At 37.5% G+C, this 18,756-nt stretch overlaps 1 long non-coding RNA gene across 1 annotated transcript; it reads right to left on the minus strand.

The window, feature by feature from the left end:
* Positions 1–879: 879 nt before the first annotated feature.
* Positions 880–15,394, minus strand: LOC148270362 (uncharacterized). Its single transcript, XR_015819332.1, has 2 exons — positions 14,544–15,394; positions 880–1,133 (listed from the first exon to the last, which is right to left on the minus strand). It is a non-coding gene; the product is annotated as an uncharacterized LOC148270362 (long non-coding RNA).
* Between the last annotated feature and the right edge of the window lie 3,362 nt (positions 15,395–18,756).

Here is an 18,756-nt window from a genome sequence, read left to right on the forward strand (position 1 = left end):
AGGACAGAAAGGACAAGCCACTTGCTGCTAACCCAACATGTATTCCTAAAACACTCTCTGTTAGAAAAAGTGTTGTGAAGCTTTAAGTATTTATGAGTTGGACAAATTACGTCCTAGTACCCTAACCAATAGGCCATGATCGTACAAGATGACGAGGATGTGATCAGCACTCATGAGAGTTATAGTGAGGCAGAAGAGCTACCTTCAGTAGCCAAGAGCAAGGAAAACACCATATAACCAGTACAGGGAGATATATTTGTGATCCTACAGCCATTAATTATGTAGGTAAAAGTTGAAGGTACGGACCAGATGGAGGAAATTTTCCACTTTCGGTGCTTTGTCAACAATAAGATATGCAGTGTGGTCATTATAGGAGGGACTTGCACCAATGTAGCCAGCACTCTACTCGTAAAAATAGCGGGGTTGTCTTACACTTAGCACCTAAACCCCTATAAACTACACTAGTTAGATGACAATAAGGAGGTCAAGGTCACCAAACAGGTCCTAGTGTCTTTCTCAATTGGTAGCTATACAAATGAAATACTATGTGATGTGGTCCCGATGTAAACAAGTCATATATTATTGGGACAACTTGGCAGTATGACAGAAACATTACTCATGACGGAGAGAAGAACTAGTATTCTCTACATTTGAACGACTTAAACAATGTCCTTATGCCATTATCCCGAAAAGAGGTATATAAAGACCAGCTCAAATTCAAGAAAGCCTACAATGAGTTTGTTGGGAGGACAGAGAAGGAAATTAGACCCCAACCAGAGAAAAAGCAAAATTATTTTACGCAACATCATTCGATGTGTCTTCAAACTTGGTAGCTCATCTAACCAAAACTTTTTTTGTCACTGCAGGATATGGAATCAATGGTGAATCCATACGAATGTATTTAAGATAATTATATGCAATGGAATAAAATATATTACAATCCCTTACAAAATAAAATTTAAGTTCCAAATATTACAATACTGAGGCAACACAAAAATAAATACAGGCCTCTCCAAAAGTGAACTCATCAAAGTGTGAAACAAAACACGCACTCATAATGGTTCACAGATCCACGGGATCCTCGAAGGCTTTGATGGGCAAATCAACGAGCAGTTCCTCACTATCATCCTCATCTAGGGGCCACATAAAAAGGGGTAAGTTCCATATACTCAGTAAAAAAATTAGTATTTAATCGACATTACTAAGATTTTAAAAGTTATTAAACTTAGAAATAATACCTTTTTCACTTACCATCGAAGAATGTGCATGTGGGTCCATTTCAATAATAAAGAAAATATTTTATTTTATTTAGAAAAATGTCAAGTCCATCACATCTAATATATAATCACGTCATGTATAAAATTGAAAAAATCGAACAAATCATATCATATCATGCTTTCCTTTCATCTTTTACTCATTCTTCGCGAGAAGCTGTTCTGACCTCTATCTACTGAGGCCAATACAGATTCTCGACTACCACTGTGGAATGACATTTTCATTTCATATCATTTTCAGCATATTTGCGGCTTGCTAAACTACAACACATTTACGGCTTGTCAAACTATGACATATTCAATGACCACGGTCGTGCCAAATACAGTGGTCCTATATATAAACTATAGTCACGTCCGTACATCCTAAGGTAACCCCTACAATAATGTCGTGTCACTACTCTCCTCAAAGGGTACATCGTCAACTACATAGAGCAATTCTCTCACGTCTTTTCATACGAGATAGGGGAGAAACAAAACCTCTCAGAGATGAAAAGCCTAACGGATCATATTAATTTAAATATCATATATGCAAATGTCAATATTCATCCCATATGTTCGTTAAACAACATCATGCTTCTTACGTCAACTCTTACCATGCCATCATATTCATTTTACTTGTTAGAACGATACAAATCATGCAATATCATGGCATATTTACGTAGATATATTTTAATCATAATGATAATTAAACATGCTACAAGCTATATTATATTCATACAATATTCTTTTTATTTATCAAGAAATACTCCTTAGAACGTGCAAAAAAATACTGAATTTTCTTAATGAAAGCTTGAAGTTTTCCTACACTCATCTTCCTTCTATCATTTCCTTCTCTCTCGCTCTAGAATTACCTTGGTGAATGGAAGAATGAAGATGAAGTGATGGAGTGTTAGAAAAGTTTCTTATTTATAGAGAAAGGGAACTGTTGGATTTCTGCTAATTGGAGCAAATCCGTGAGAAAACAGAGAGGAGAAAAAGTGACTGATGTGATGTGATGACTGAAACACGTGACTAACGAATGGTCGACGAGAAGATTGCAGTACAAAAACTGACGGCATGTCAGATGAGGGCTGGCGCAAACCTCCCAAACAGCGGGGGCACACTGTCCGAATGGCAGCGCACATTACCCAAGGGGCAAAACACTGCCCAAGTATGTCGCGCGCGCTGGCTGAGGGCCTGCATACCCAAGCTCACACACAGACGCGCGGAGCCACATGTTGTATGTGCACGATGTGATGCGCACAAACTGCGCGCCTTACACCTCATATGAATGGGACGTACGCGCAGGCAAGGAAATATTTCTCACCAAAGAGTCTTATGGATTTATGTCTTTCCCTCATCTGAATAAATGTTGGTGGATGGCTCCATGTGAATGATCGGCATTTTTCTCTGACAAGAGTGGACTCGAAAAATGATATGACGACCATAGTAGTGAATAACAATTGTGGTCATAGATTATATCCAAGAAAATTATGGAACTGACCCAAGAAAGTTAAGGAAATATCCCGAGAAAGTTATGGAACTGACCCAAGAAAGTTATGGAACTGTCCTAAGAAATTTATAAAATTGTCCCAAAAATGGGAAATGAACTAGCCCAATGAGGAAAATGAAATGATTTGGTCATTTACAGTGGTAGTTGGGAATCTCCTCTACCCTTAGCAGATATATATTGAAACGGTTTCGTGGAAAGATCAGTAAAAGAATTAATAAAATCACTGATATTAATATAGTTGAGGTTAAATAATGATGGCGCTTTTTATTATGAACCTTGATTTAAATAGGTTCTGCTAGATTTCCTGTTCAAGATATGTTCTATGTTATCTCTATCTTTACTATGATGTTATGGTTACCTATTTTCTCTTAGTATTTCAAATATGCTCGTTCGTGGAAGCTTAAGAGGTAAGTCAATCACATTTCAAACTTACATTTTTTTTTCTTTCAAAGGCTAATTACCTTTCAAACCTTAGCAATATAGTTTAAATATTATTTTTCTTACTGATTTTACATGAAACTCACCCACAATCCGTACCCCCCAGATGATGAAAGCGATGATGTGCTCGATGTGCTACCCCTTGAAGCTTGTCTGGATCCCTTCTTGGATCCTTAGGATAGTTATGAGTGTGTTGTAATGCCTATGCTCTAATGACACTTTCGCAAACATTTAAATGACTCTATTTTTGTATATTTATATTTGGTAGTCAGTCATTGGCCTCAAGAGTGAAGTAAACCTTGATTTTTGGTATAAGGGAATTCTATTTTCCACTTTAATGTTAATTTAGTTAGTAGCACTCATATTTCTTTATGTTATCTAGCTCCGTTCTACCATCAGGTATTTGGGATGTCACAAAAGGTATCAGAGCACGATTCTTAGAAGAATCCCTTACACTAAGGCCTATAGTATAGACTTAGAGAAAACTTCAAAAAAATTCTTAGAATTAAAAAATGAACTTTTTTATCTAGTCATCAAGTTCATTGTCTCCTTTTTGTATGACCAATGACTCAAGGGAGACCATCCATAGAACGCTCCGAGGCCCAGGACACTCCGACCAAGGCCGAGTTCACTGAACTATCCCAAGCCATCTAGGGTTTGACTGTTGTTGTTGGTCATAACCAAAATCAACCACCTCCTGCCAACGATTTTCATAAAATAGAAAGGACCATTTCCCAAAATATTTATGAGTTTAGGAGATTGAACCCTCCTTTCTTTGACAGTGGACCCGATCCCCTAGCTGTAGAAGCTTGGATTTTGCAAATCAAGAAGGTTTTCTCACTTTTAGACCTAACTAAGGAACAGGATTTCCCCATAGCTACTTTTATGTTTACTAGAGTAGTCGAGCATTGGTGACAACTTAAGAAATATGTCTTGCCCACTCCTACCACTTGCGATATCTTTATGGATGCCTTTCTAGAGAACTTTTTTTGGTTTATATTCGGGAGACGGAAGAAGAGGAATTTCAAGACCTACGCCAAGGAGGTATGACGGTTAGCTAGTATGTCACTAGGTGTGTTCAGCTATCTCGATTCGCTCCCTTATTGGTTGCCTCTGATAGCCGGAAGGCTCGGAAATTCTTAAAGGGTCATAGAGCGGATATTTTTACCACATTACCCTTATGAAACCCAACACCTATGCCAAAGCCCTTGAGCATGCCCTTTTGGCCGAAGGGCTTATTTCAGCCCGACATCAACGTATCACTCACATTCAGGCTCATCAGTAGCCTAAAAGAAGGATAACCGAACTTTTCCCCATACATGCTAATAAGAAACCCCACATTACACCAAATCCTACCTTGCCCCCACCTCCTGTAAAGCCCTTTCAGTTTAACTAGTCCTGTCGACACTATGGACGGGATCATGGTAACCGACCATGTTGTCGTCTAAACAACTCTTGCTATAAGTGCGAGAGCACACAACATTTAATAAAGAATTATCCCTAGAGGCCCTAGGACATTGTAAAGTCAGTCGCACAAGGGAGAGTCTTCAATCTGGATGAGCCTAGCGCCATTACTACACCAGCTGTCATTTAGGGTGCGCTTTCTATTTACAACTCCACCACTCGTGCCTTGGTTTATATTGGTGCTACTCATTCATTTGTATCTTGTAACTTTACCATGAACTTAACAATTAAAACCAGAACCATTAGGACAAGTCCTAGTAATAGAATCACCCTTTAGAGGACTTTTAGAAGCACGCCTTGTTTATAAGAATTGTAGGATAGATGTTTCAAGTAAAGAATTGGCCACAGACCTAATACTTCTTAACTTTTCTGGATTTGATATCATTTTAGGAATGGATTAGTTAAAAAACTACCGAGCCATTATAGATTGTGATGATAAACTTGTAACTTGCATTCACCAAAAAAGGAAACCATCCTAAGGCATTAATGGAAAAGATTTTGTCCTAAATTCCTAACTTTTGGATATGTAATAGATATGACTATATATAAATAGGGGCTGATGTGATCCTAGAAAGCCTAGAATTAGTTCCAACGATGCAACCTTGCATCAATGAGGAACGCCAGAAAATGAGAGTAGTTTCATCCATCAACATTTTCCTAATTAGGATTATTCCAAGAGATGGACAAACTTTGTCCAAGCCAGAAGGCTTAAGGCACAAGTAAGATTAACGGGATTCAAGAATTGTAAGAAAGCCCATGCTCGAGGAGTAGGCCCAAACGCACGCCGAACATGCACACGTGCCCGCACAGACCACACACACGAGCGCATTGGAGCAGCCATGCACGTAGCCCTTTAAGCTCGCGCAGAACCAACCGTGCGCACGCACGCCCAAGGAGCTGAACGCCTGCACCCCACACGAATGGGCCCTCGGACAGCCCAAGCCCACCAGCACGCGACTCCCGCGAACCTTCTCCCGCGCAACCCATGCGAACCGGCCGACTCGGTCCATCCGGGTAACCCAAACCAACCAGTCCCCTTTTTTCTTTTTAAATTATTTAATATTTATTTATTTTATTATTTTAAAATCTTTTAAAAAGGCGTGGGACCTACTTTTCAAAATATCCATGTTTTAAAGTTAATTTTCATACGTGTTTAAAATAGATTTTACATTGGATAAATATGGGTTTATTTTAATTAATATTTTAATTATAACTCTATCCCTTAGAATTATTTAATTAATTTATTTAAGATATAATAATTATTTTATTATGTAATTATCTTAGATTAAAATAGAATTTTATTTAGGTTATTATTTTATTAATTATCTCAAAATTTTGTACTCAGCTACATTGTCTGCGAAAGGCTACAAATAGGTCTTTACCTCTATGATGTAAACACAACCTTTGATAATAAATTTGAGAGTATTTTTGAGAGCTTCGGCTTTTCTTCTCTTAACATTTTTGCTAAAATTAGTTTCTTCAAGTTCTTCGAGAAGCAAGAGTTTTTAGAAATTTTATTGAGTCGGGGAGCAGGGATCAACTTATCAGTAAGTTCATGGCATTTTTCCTTTCCTTGTTTATTTTTCCTAATCTTCATTTTTGTTTTTTTTTTATGATTGATAATTTAATTAGAGGGAGGGGTTATTCTAGCGGTTATAGTTTCAGTATTACATACGTTGAGTGGGTTTCAGGAGTTGATTCAATCCTCCCCATATCTTCCTACGTCAGGGGCTATTTCAAATTCTACCTACTTTTCTCTAACTTGTGTGATGGGCAAATGGATTATGAGCCGTCAGTTCAAACAATTCTTGTTGTCTGAAACTTCCTGAATATTTTTTAGCAGAACTACCAGGTTTTACCTCCTCGACGAGAAATTGAATTCTCCATCGACTTTATCCTTGGAGCGCAACCTATCTCAAAACCCACATACCAAATGGGATGAGCAGACTCACAGAGTTAGAATGATTAATTACAATTTTGAGGGATAAGAAGTTTATGAGACTAGTCATTTCCCTTGGAGAGCTCCTGTGTTGTTCACGAGGAAAAAGGATAAGATCCTCTGACTTTGTGTCAATTATCAAGAGCTAAATCAAGTCACCATTAAGAGTAAATACCCTCTACCCCGTATTGACGACCTGTTTGACTAATTATAGGGATATTTGTCTTCTCTGAAATTGATCTTAGGTCAAGCTAGCACCAATTAAGGGTTAAGGCTGATGATATTTCGAAAATGGTGTTCCATTGTAGATACGATCAATTCAAGTTTAAGGTCATGCTCTTTAGGCTGACTAATGCCCCCACCGCCTTCATAGATCATATGAACTGGGTTTTTAAGCCTGTAGTGGATTAGTACGTCATCGTCTTCATTGATTACATCCTAGTATACTCTAAGAACCCTTAGAAGCATGTTGTTCACCTTATCCAAGTGTTGGAAACCCTTTGTCAACACTGATTTTATGCTAAACTGAGCAAATGTTCTTTTTGGTTGGATCGAGTTTCTTTCCTCGGTCATGTGGTTTCTGGTGAAAGAATTTTTGTGGATCCTTCTAAGGTTGAGGCTGTTACTAATTGGAGCCAATTAACCAACATCATAGAAATTTGCAGCTTTTTGAGATTGGCAGGACCAATGCTTCATCAAAGATTTTTTCCATATTGCTGCTCCCTTAACTAAGCTCAGCAAGGATGGAATCACTTTCAAATGGGGTAAAAGTGTGAAGAAAGCTTTATCGAACTCAAGTGTCGACTCACCGCTTCTCTAATATTGATCCTCCATGACGATACCAAACGGTTCCAAGTTTTCTGCGATGTGTCTCATGTTGGTCTAGGATGTATACTCATGCAACATAGTTGGGTATTGGCTTATGATTCCAAGCAATTGAAACCACATGGGTATAACTACCCCGCACACGATCTTGAACTTGCCGCCATTGTCTTTGCCCTAAAGACATGGCATCACTATTTGTATTGTCAAATTTTTGAAATCTATACTAATCATAAAATTCTGAAGTACCTATTTTTCCCAAAAAGAGCTGAACATGAGATAGAGGCATTTGATGGATCTTTTGAAAGATACGACTGCAAGATCTTCTACTATCTTAGTAAGGGTAATGTAGTCGCTAATGCTCTCAGCCGAAGAGAATAGGCCATGTTGGGCCAGATGTTGGTTTCTAACTGGAGGATGCTCGAGATAATTCAAGATCTCTATTTGAATCATTACGGCAACAGTGCGTACCTTGCTTAAATCCAAATTCAGCCCATGCTTCTTATGAGAATCCGAGAAGCCCAAGCAATGGATTAGGAGATTTTGAAACACATCGATAAATTTACCTCCAAGGAGGCCCACGACTTTAAGATGATTGATAATGGGTTATACAAGTTCCGAGACTAGATATACATACCAAAGACCTCGATCTTAGCTCGAATATCATGAAGGAGGCTTATGCATTCAAGCTGTCCATTTACCCAGGTACAAGATATATCAGGGCTTGAAGTGCCACTACTGGTGGGCTAGAATGAAAAAGGATATTGTTGATTACGTCTCTCGATCTCTCACTTGCCAAAAGATCAAGCCTGAACATTAGAGACCTTATGGTCTTTTACAAAGTCTCTCCATTCTCGAATGAAAATGGGAGCATGTCCATGGACTTCATCACGAGTTTGCCAAAGACCAACACGAACTGAGATGCCACTTGGGTTATTGTGGACAGACTAACCAAGTCCACCCATTTCCTCGCAATTAAGACCACTAACACAATAACGAAATTAGCTCGGTTACATGTCAAGCAGATCATCCGACTCCATGGTGTTCCTGCTTCTGTAGTATCAAAACGAGATCCTCATTTCACTTCTCACTTTTTGAAAAGCTTCCAAAAGTCCCTTGATATCAGCTTATATTTCAGTACTGCTTAGTCATAGCAAACCATTCAAATGTTGGAGAACGTTTTACACGCCTGTGTTCTGAACTTTGGTGGTAGTTGGGATCGGCACCTTTCCCTTTGCAAATTTGCTTATAACAACAGTTACCACTCCAGCATCAGTATGACTCTATTTAAGGCTCTCTATGGTAGGCATTGCTGGTCTCCAACATGCTAGAATGAAGTTGGGAACAAGCATCTCTCTCAGTCAGATTATGCCCAAAAAACCATCGAAAAAGTCAACATCATTCAAAAACACCCCGTCATTGCCCAGAGTCATCAGAAGAGATATGCAGATAACCGAAAAAGGCATTTGGAGTTTGTTGTTGGTGACCATATTTTTCTTAAGAATTTTCCATACAAAGGAAAAATACGGTTTAGAAAAAGAGGAAAGCTAAGTCCTCACTATATTGGACCTTTTGAGATCATGGGGTGTATAGGCCCTATGGCGTACTGCCTTGCATTGAACCTAGAGTATGAAGCTCTACATAATCTTTTCTGCGTCTTCATTCTTAAAAAGTACCACCATGATCCTTCTCATATCATTCCACACCTGATAATCCCTATCAGTACAGATATAGCATATAAGGAGTATCTTACGGAGATCATCGATTGAACGGAGAGAGTTATGCACAATAAGAGGATTCCCACAGTCAAGGTATTATGACAGCACCAAACTCTGGAGGAGGCGACTCGGGAGGTGGAAAATCATATGCGAAAACGAGTTCCCAAATTATTTTAGGAACTTATTCAAATTTGGAGGACTAAATTTTTATAAGGTAGGAGAAATGAAACGCCCCAAACTTTTATGATAGATCGAGATAAAAAAACTTTATTATTTTTAGTTCCATTGGTCATTTGAATTTTGTTAGTACTTAAAACTTTTGGTATTTTGAATTACGTTAATTTAAGTAATTTTATTTATTTTTTCTTTTTTAAAAAATTAACTTTGAGTCATAATATTTTCAGAGAAAATGGAAAGAATCAAAAAATTCGGCGCAATAAAGGCGGGAAAAATCCCCGCAGCTTGCGACCCATACCCACGAGACCATGGCCTAACACGCGGTCAGCTCGTGCGGGCACGGTCGCATGCATGCGATGTGCATTGCGCACAACTGTTAGCAGTATGGCTACGCCTGCGCGTTGTAAGATGCCAGCAGACAAGCCATGCGCGTGCATGCTGCACCCTATGCGCACACAACGTGCGATATGGCCTACACTGACCACTAGCAACAAGCTTGCTACTAGTAGCTAGCCACTACAACGTGACCGACTATCACATTGGACAACCCCTTGACGTGTGGGGCCCACAGCCACCCCAAACTTGGCTCCTCTAATTTTTGTTAAGTGGCGAATCTGGTCCTTTATTTCTCTTTAAAAAGGCTTTTTTTCCCTTCATTCTTCACCATTTTCATTTCTTAAATTTAGTAAATTAAGAAGTATGGTAGGATAAGTTAACCCTTCTCAAAGAATGAGATGGGGATTGTCAATCACCACATGGAGAGAATTAAGATCCACTATAAGGAAATAGTTTGTGCTAACTCATTTCGACAAGGACATGAACCTGAAATTGCAATGTTTGACCCACGGTTCCAAGTTGGTGGAAAAGTACTACAAAGGAATAGAGATAACCATGATTAGGGCCCAAATCGATGAATGACCAGAAGCCACCATTACTCGATTCTTGGAGGACCTAAACAAGGATATCACCAATATCCTTGAACTACAAAACTATGTCGACCTGGACAAAATGGTGCACAAAGCCACCAAGATTTAAAGGCAATTGAAAGGTAGAGGAACCAACGGGGGGGGGGGGGGGGATGTCAGCAATGCTCCCCAAGGAAACCAAAGATGGACTCGAAGGGATGAAGGTAAGAAGATGGACGACAGTAAGGAAAACAACCTGTTGGTAACCCAACAGTTAATCCTAAGGCACCGACCACTCGCCAAAACATCGTTAAGTGTTTCAAGTGCATAGGAGTTGGACATATTCATCCTAATGTCCCAATCAGCATGCCATGATTATCCGAGATGACAAAGATATTGTTAGTAATCACAAAACTAGTAACAAGCAAGAAGATCTACCGTTAATAGATGCAGGTAGAGAAAGTATTGCTCAACCAGTACAGGGAGATGTGTTTGTGGCTCAACGAACACTAAACATACAACTTAAGCCCAAAGGCAACAACCAAAGAGAAACTATTTTCCACTCCAAATGTCTGGTTAACAAAAAGGTTTGTAGTGTGATAATCGATGGAGGTAGTTGTGCTAACGTTGCTAGCACCTTGTTGGTGAATTGGGCATGGTTAACTAGCAAACAGAACCCTAACCCCTACAAATTACACTAGTTGGATGACAGCAAAGAGATCGATGTCACCTAGCAGATATGTGTTCCATTTTTTATTTGTGAGTACATGGATAAGATATTGTCCAATGTAATTCCCATACAAGTAAGACACCTACTGCTAGGCGGGCCTTGGCAATATGATCGATTTGTTAGTCATGCTGGTGAACGGAATTAGTACTCTATCCAAATGGGTAACCTCACCCAAGTTTTTAACGCCTTTGTCAAGAGAGATGCTTATGAAGACCAACTGAAAATTAAAAAGTTACATGATGAGTTCACTAAAGATAGGTAGAGAAGGACCACAGTTCAGACCCAGTCAAAAGTTGCTTCTTCATTCAAGAACAAACCGAGCACCCAACCGGTTGTCTGCCAAATCCTCTATCCTCTTTGACCTTAGATGAAAAATTTATAATCATTACAGATTTGAGAACGAATCCTCTCAAATAAGGGGGAATGACGTGATACCCGTTGAGGACAAACCTAAACTAGTGGAAGGTAATAAGCGAGCTAATATTGATTACCTTCCAGGAAGCAAAAGAAAACAATTGTGAAGTAATAATACTTTAGGCTACTATATCCCTAATCAAGTATAAAATAGTGACGCTAAATCCACCAAACAAAAATCTCGATTTAGGAAGAAACGACACTAGAATGTGTAAAAAACTCGAAGGATAACGGGGCTCATTACTAAGGAACAACTCGTCTTGAAAATTTCGACTTAAAAAGAAAGGTTAAATATAGTCTAGGTATGGGTGCCCATAGGGTACACATGTGTCGCAATGCATATACAAGATATTTGACCCCCATGTCTGTCGATATTCCAAGGTCCTGACAGAAACCAATCAGAATGACCTTATAACCCGTCGAAAAAGAGGAGACGGGCAAATTCCTTGATGCATGGACACAAAGGCCCACGAGCGAATGAGGTTACCCACACGTGCGCCAAGCATGCAGCTCAAATCGCACACCCCACGCATGCGTATACCCACACTTGCCCACATGGACCACATGCACAAGCGCACGACTGCACCCATGCATGCGACCCTCTAGGCCCGCGCGCAAAACCAACTGTGCCCTCGTTGGCCCAAGGGGCTGAACACGTGGCCAGGCCAAGAAATGGCCCAGCCGGCCCAACCTACAAGTCTGCCTTGCCTGACGCGTGCAGGCTAGCTGACCCAACTGGCACGAGTTGTCCAAACCGGCCCTCACCCACCTTTTAATTTATTTATTTTATTATTTTTAATTAATGCTTTTAGACCCCACCATTTAATTTTCCATGTTTTTAATTTAATTCTCACATGTTTTAATTAATTTTCCCATGTGTTTTACATAAAAATCACATGGGATAAGTTTTATCTCATTTTAATTATTATTTTAATGTAAATTATATCCCACTAATTATTTAATTAATTATCTTATATTTAAACAGGATATAATAAATATTTTATTATGTAATTATCCTAAAATTAAATATAATATTATCTAGAATATTATTTTATTAATTTCCTCAAAAGATTGTAATCATCTAAAATTATCTCAGGAAATGTTATAAATAGGTTTTTATCTATAGGTTGTAAGCACATTCAACTACAATTAATTTGAGAGAAATTCTTAAAACTCTAGGCTTTTCTTCAATGAGTTTTTTTGCTCATTTTTAGCTTCTTTAAGTTCTTCAAGAAACAGAAGTCTTCAAAAGTCTTGTTAAGCCAAAGAGTAAGAATTAATTTATCAATAAATTCGTGATATTTTTCCTTTCATTGTTTATTTTTCCTAATCTTTGTTTTTACATTCCTTTTAAGATTGTAGATTCAATTAAAGAGAATGATTTTTTAAGCGGTTAAGTTCCGGTATTTCATATGGTGAGTGGGTTATAGGAGTTGATTTGATCCTCCCTATATTCTCCTGCATCAATTCATCCCACCTCTACATCTTAGTCGTTTATTTCACACAATTTAAGTTGTTCATCCAACCTCTTAACTTGATTCATTCAATTGACATTTTAGTACACGGTTCAATCCTGACTTTTCACTCTTGAATTCGCCCACCTATGCATTCACGTGGCTGAACGGCCCCACCTTATTGACTCGTTTTGACACCCCTTGTGCTGATGTGTCTACGACTTCTAAAATTTATAGATTGACCTTGTTTTTGAATATTTTTATCATTTAAGTCCTTTCTAATTTATAGAAGGTCCCTAAATTTAAAATTTCTTTCTTCATTTAGGTTCTTAAACCCCTAATTTATCATTTTCGTGTTTAATTCAATTTTTATAATTTTCTTCAGGTTATTAATCGATAGTCTATAAGTAGACATTATACTATCAAATAACAATAAATTGCTTAGTGAAGGGAGTATTGATCCATAATCAGATACCCACTTCAAAACAACTTATAAATGAAACAATTAGGGCACTCATTGTCCATGAAAACAAGCTGAAATGGAGATGCTTACCCATGTATAGGTGCATACAAGTGTATAACTGTACTTAAAAGATCAGTATTATTGAAACCTGCTAACTCTATTCTCTACAGCACTCCATATTTACAAAGAAATGAAATGGAGAGAGCGAAAAAAGGGGTTATGAATATGAAGGACGAGGATGGGAGGATAATGATACTTCTAGATACATTGTATGTAGCTAAAAGATACTTAAAATGGATAATTTTTATAATACTTAAAATGGATAAAATTATATATGTATTAATGTATATTCAAACACAAAATAACATATATTCACAAATGTATTTACATATACACACACAATCATATATACATGCATACTATACATATTTATAAAACACACACCCATATTACACATATTAATTACACACTCACACATCTTAAAACCTGGTTTCCCATTCAATACTAGTCACACAAATTTACATTCTCATACTCATCCCACATACACCAGGTATCTATATATACACCTTCACACACATACGATTATATATATATTCACACACAGTAGATACTATACAAATATATGTATTCACATTCATAATAGATATTATACATATATACCTTTACACGGTATATATATGTATACATGTATGTTTATATATAAATACACAACACACATAATTGTGCAGATTTAAACTTATATACATTTATGTACACGTACACACATAGTACTAATATATATAAGTGTACGCACTTACACGCCCGAACATATATACAGTGTTTATATATATATAACCACTTCCACACACAGGATAACATATATATACACATACGTACGCATAACAACAAATATATATATGTATTTGTACACACACACACACTCATATACACAATTTAGATATTTATGATTTAATATAATATATATTTATGCACATAATAATAAACATTCACACATATATTTTTATATATATACACATACACACAGTTTACATGTATATACTTACGTATATACATACAGAATATTAACCCAAATCTTACCTAAAGTTTGATCAGAAAAAGGAGTTGAGATCATTAGTGGATTCGGGTCTAAGGTTTTCTCCAAATCCTAGCTACCCTTCGGATAATTTTTTGGTTTTAAAAATAGAAAATATATGAATAAAACGACTAACAATTTCAGAATTAAACACAATATGAAAGGAAGAATTGTTTTTTACCTTGGACATGTGGTCCTAGTCGCTGGAGTCACTGCGTGTCACCACACGCACGTCACCGAGATCACCACACGCCACCACACACATCATCACTAGGATCACCACGCGGCGCCACATGCGTCGTCACCGGGATCACCACGCACCGCCAAATTTGAACGAAAATCACAGAGAACTATGGTGAGTTCAGATCCGGAATTGATCTCGTGAAATATCGCCGAAAATTGCTAAGATCTAGTTTTCATGCATCCGACCATTGTGGATCCTCTTCCTCGGATAGATTCATCGCATGTCCCCCCCTTTCCGACTTCTGCACGACCGTCTGGCCTCATGGTCGCGCGCCAAAGGGAGCTGCAACAACCGACCACATCTTCTCTGCCGCGCGATTCCTTTTCTCCAAGTCGTGCATAACCTCCTTCTGTCGCGGATCTGCTCAAGTCGTTTGCCCTCCCTTTCCGACTTCTACACGACCTTCTGGCCTCATGGTCGTGCGCCAAAGGGAGCTGCAACAACCGATCACATCTTCTCTGCCGCGCGATTCCTTTTCTCCAAGCCGTGCATAACCTCCTTCTGTCGCGGATCTGCTCAGGTCGTTCGTCGCACCGATCTTGCTGAGAAATCAAAACTTTCAGAATTTATAGGTTGGCCCCTCTTTGAAGATTTTATTATTTAAGTCCTTTTTATTTTATAGAGGGCCCCCAATTTTAAATTTTTTCTTCATTTAAGACCCTAAACCCCTAATTTATAATTTTTCGTGTTTAATTTAATTTTTTTAATTTTCTTCGGGTTTATTAATCAATTGTCTATAGGCGAGCGTTGTACTATCAACATAAAAATAAATTGCTTGACAAAGGAGTACTAACCCATAATCAGATACCTACTTTAGAACAACTTAGAAGTGAAGAACACCCATTTTCTATGAAAGCAAGCTGAAATGGAGGTGTTACTCATGAGTATGAAGGAAGAGGAAAGAGGGAGGAAGAGGATACTTTTAGATACATTGTATGCGTTAAAAGATATTTAAAATGAACAATCTTTTGTGATACTTAAAATGGATAAAATTATAATGGAATTTATTATTTATTATTTTTGAATTAATTTAAACTATTGAAAATAACATATGTGTTAATTTTATTAAAATTTTCAAAAATAAAATTAAATAAGAATTATATAATTATAAAATAGGAAACAATTTTATTTAAAAATTAAAAGTAATAATTTTAATTTATATAAATATAAAGTGTAAGAAAATAGAAAATATGTACAGTAAAAGATATATTTTTATTTTATCAAAGAGCTAATTTCTTACTTCTAAAAATAATAAAAATGAAGAATTTAGTAGCATTATAGTGATATATTAAGTATTTCTATATAATGTGTAATAGTCTATAACTTAAAATAAAATAAAATTATAAATCGAATGCGGAAGCGGAATAATAAAGTTACGGTTTACATTTCTTAAACAATAGTTTAAAATACTCAATAGGAAAATGGGAATGTACTTTCTAAACAAACAAATAAAAATTAAAGAAATAAACGAAAAGTAAACAACTGAGCATCCTATGACGACCTTCACTAACTTTTGAAAGAGTCCGGGTGGTGAACTATTCACAACCTCCTTGTTGATCGGGATTTGATTCTTGATTCTCTTGACTTAAAATAGTTAATGAATGGGTGAGCTACACTAGTCAAATAAAAATATCACACTACTCACTGATACAGAAACTGAAGGTTGGTAAAAAAATAATAAACATGACCAAATCGGAGCAAAAGGACCGGCCGATTGGCCGAAAAATACTGGCAAAGCCCGGTTGTGCCATCGCAGGGTATTTCGGAAAACACCTCCGATAAGGCCCTTCCCTATTCCCGTTCGATGTAATTTTTCCACCGTTGTGATCACCATTTCCTTCTCTACAGGTTAACCGGAGCAAAAAGCCCAACCGCAACGTGAGCCGGAGGAGCCGCCACACCGGAGAGGCCCCTCGCCGATGAGTTTCGGTTTTTTACGTTTTTTCGGCCAACCGAGGACCCTAAGTGTGTTTTCTCACAGGAACTGATGCAGATTTGGCTGAATTCGGCTGAAAATGGCCGAAAACAACCAACCCGATGCAGATCGCCGCTACTTGTAGCAGCACCGTCGCTAGAGCACAGCGGAGCCGCCGTACCAGATTTTTGAAATTGGCCGAGTGGGCATTGGGATTATTTTTGGGTTATTTGGGACATTTGTAGGTATCATAAGCGCGTTTCAGTTCCCGAAGAAAAATTTAGGGAACCCAAGGACCGCCCATAAACGTAGTAAACCATTTAGCTTTTCAGCGTCAAATCATATAAGGACACCCTCACCCTATTTCCTATCATGGAATTGAAGTTTGAATAAATTATAATACTGTATTTTGTACAAATTAAATAGATGTGCATAATTAACTACGAATTGCTAATGGAGCCCAAATCGGACATTGTTCTCTGTCAATTTCTGTTGATTGATCTTGTAGTCTAAAAACATGATGGTTTCTGATTTATCTATTTTAGGGTTCAAATGCATGTATTACTGTCTTACTTGACCACTGTTTGATTTTAAGATTTGAGATATGATTGCATTACCTGATATACGTTTATTTCTTTACGTGATTATATTTGATTTGGTAACGGAGACTAAGGGAAAATATGATAGGGTGTGATCAAATAAACAGATAAGACGACAGCCTCACTAGATATCCTAGGAGATGGTGGACGGACCGGGTTCATAGGGAACCCTACCGTGAACGTTGTCTCATACCGGATAGGGTATTGAGACTTGGTCATTTGGTGCTCATACCGGATGGGGTATGGGGACGGCCCGCTTCACCCTCATACCGAACGGGTTATTGAAGTTTAACATCTTGGCGTTCATATCGGACGGGGTATGGGGACGGCTCTGTAATTAAAATTGTTAAGGGAAAGGGTTCACGCGTAGCGGGGACACCCCTATGGATCCTCATGGATACTAGTGGGCTGATAAAACGAGAAATAGTTATGATTTAGTTATTATTAATGAATATGAATTTATGATATATTCTATGTTACTGATTGTGCATGAAATTATGATCTGTATGATGTTATTGTCTTTATAGGTTGTTTACATAAATTCCACAATAGTAAGTGAATGGTAAATGATTTTATTTTTAATAAATGTATTGGTTTAAATTTAGTGCTCCATTAATTGCTTTAATTTTCTACCAACCTTTACTTCTGTGCTGGTGATATAGTGTGATGTCCTTACTGGACTAGCGTAGCTCACCCCTTATTTAACTATTTCAGATCAAGAGGACCTGGTTCCCGAGCCCGATTTGCAAGAAGATTGCTAGTAGATGCTAGATAGTTTATATTTTTCTTTACTTTTCTCATTTCTCGTGTTTCTTTCAGAGAATTTATTCTATGATATTTGTTTAGTACTTTTAAGTTATTGTGTAAGGGAAGTAAACCTTAACCTATTTCGCTTTCGCACTTAAATTATTATATATTTTCTTTTGGATTTCCGGGGTCGTTACAAGTTAGTCATTTATTTGTTGTCTTGTTTAACGGATTGTTGAATTTACAGCTTTAAATACATGATGATGTACTGGTATGGTTAATTAATTCAATTGTGCTTCATTGATATATATATTGCTTGTCTTGCGTAATTTACGGTTAATTTGTGAAATTAGTAAATAAATATGCAAACAAAAAATTGATTGGTCATGTAAATTAATGAATGGTAGCCTCACTAGATATCTTAGGAGATAGTGGACGAATCGAATACATAGGAAATCTTATCGTGAATGTTACCTCATACCAGACGGGGTATAGATGATGAGTATTTTTGGCGCTCATACCGGACAGGGTAAGGGGACGACCTGATTCACCCTCATACCGGACGGGGTATTGAGGGATGGTATTTTTAGTGTTCATATCGGACAGAATATGAGGACAGCCGGTTAGTTGACAATGTTGAATGTTGGTTCATGTGTAGTGGGACATCCATATGGGCCCCTAAAGATACTAGTAGGCAAATAAAAAGAGAAAGTTATAGTTCTTACTCTCTTGAATATGAGGTTAGAATGTTATTTGAATTATTGTATCCCTATAGGTCGATTTTAAAAATCTCGCAACGGTAAATATATGCAATAAATAGTTTTCTTTATGATAAATGAATTTACTTAAATCAAGAGCTTTATTAGTTATTTTTATGATTTTTACCAAC

Source organism: Carica papaya, chromosome 1 (genome assembly GCF_054855325.1).
Source record: "Carica papaya isolate Zhongbai chromosome 1, ASM5485532v1, whole genome shotgun sequence".
Classification (NCBI taxonomy): Eukaryota; Viridiplantae; Streptophyta; class Magnoliopsida; order Brassicales; family Caricaceae; genus Carica; species Carica papaya.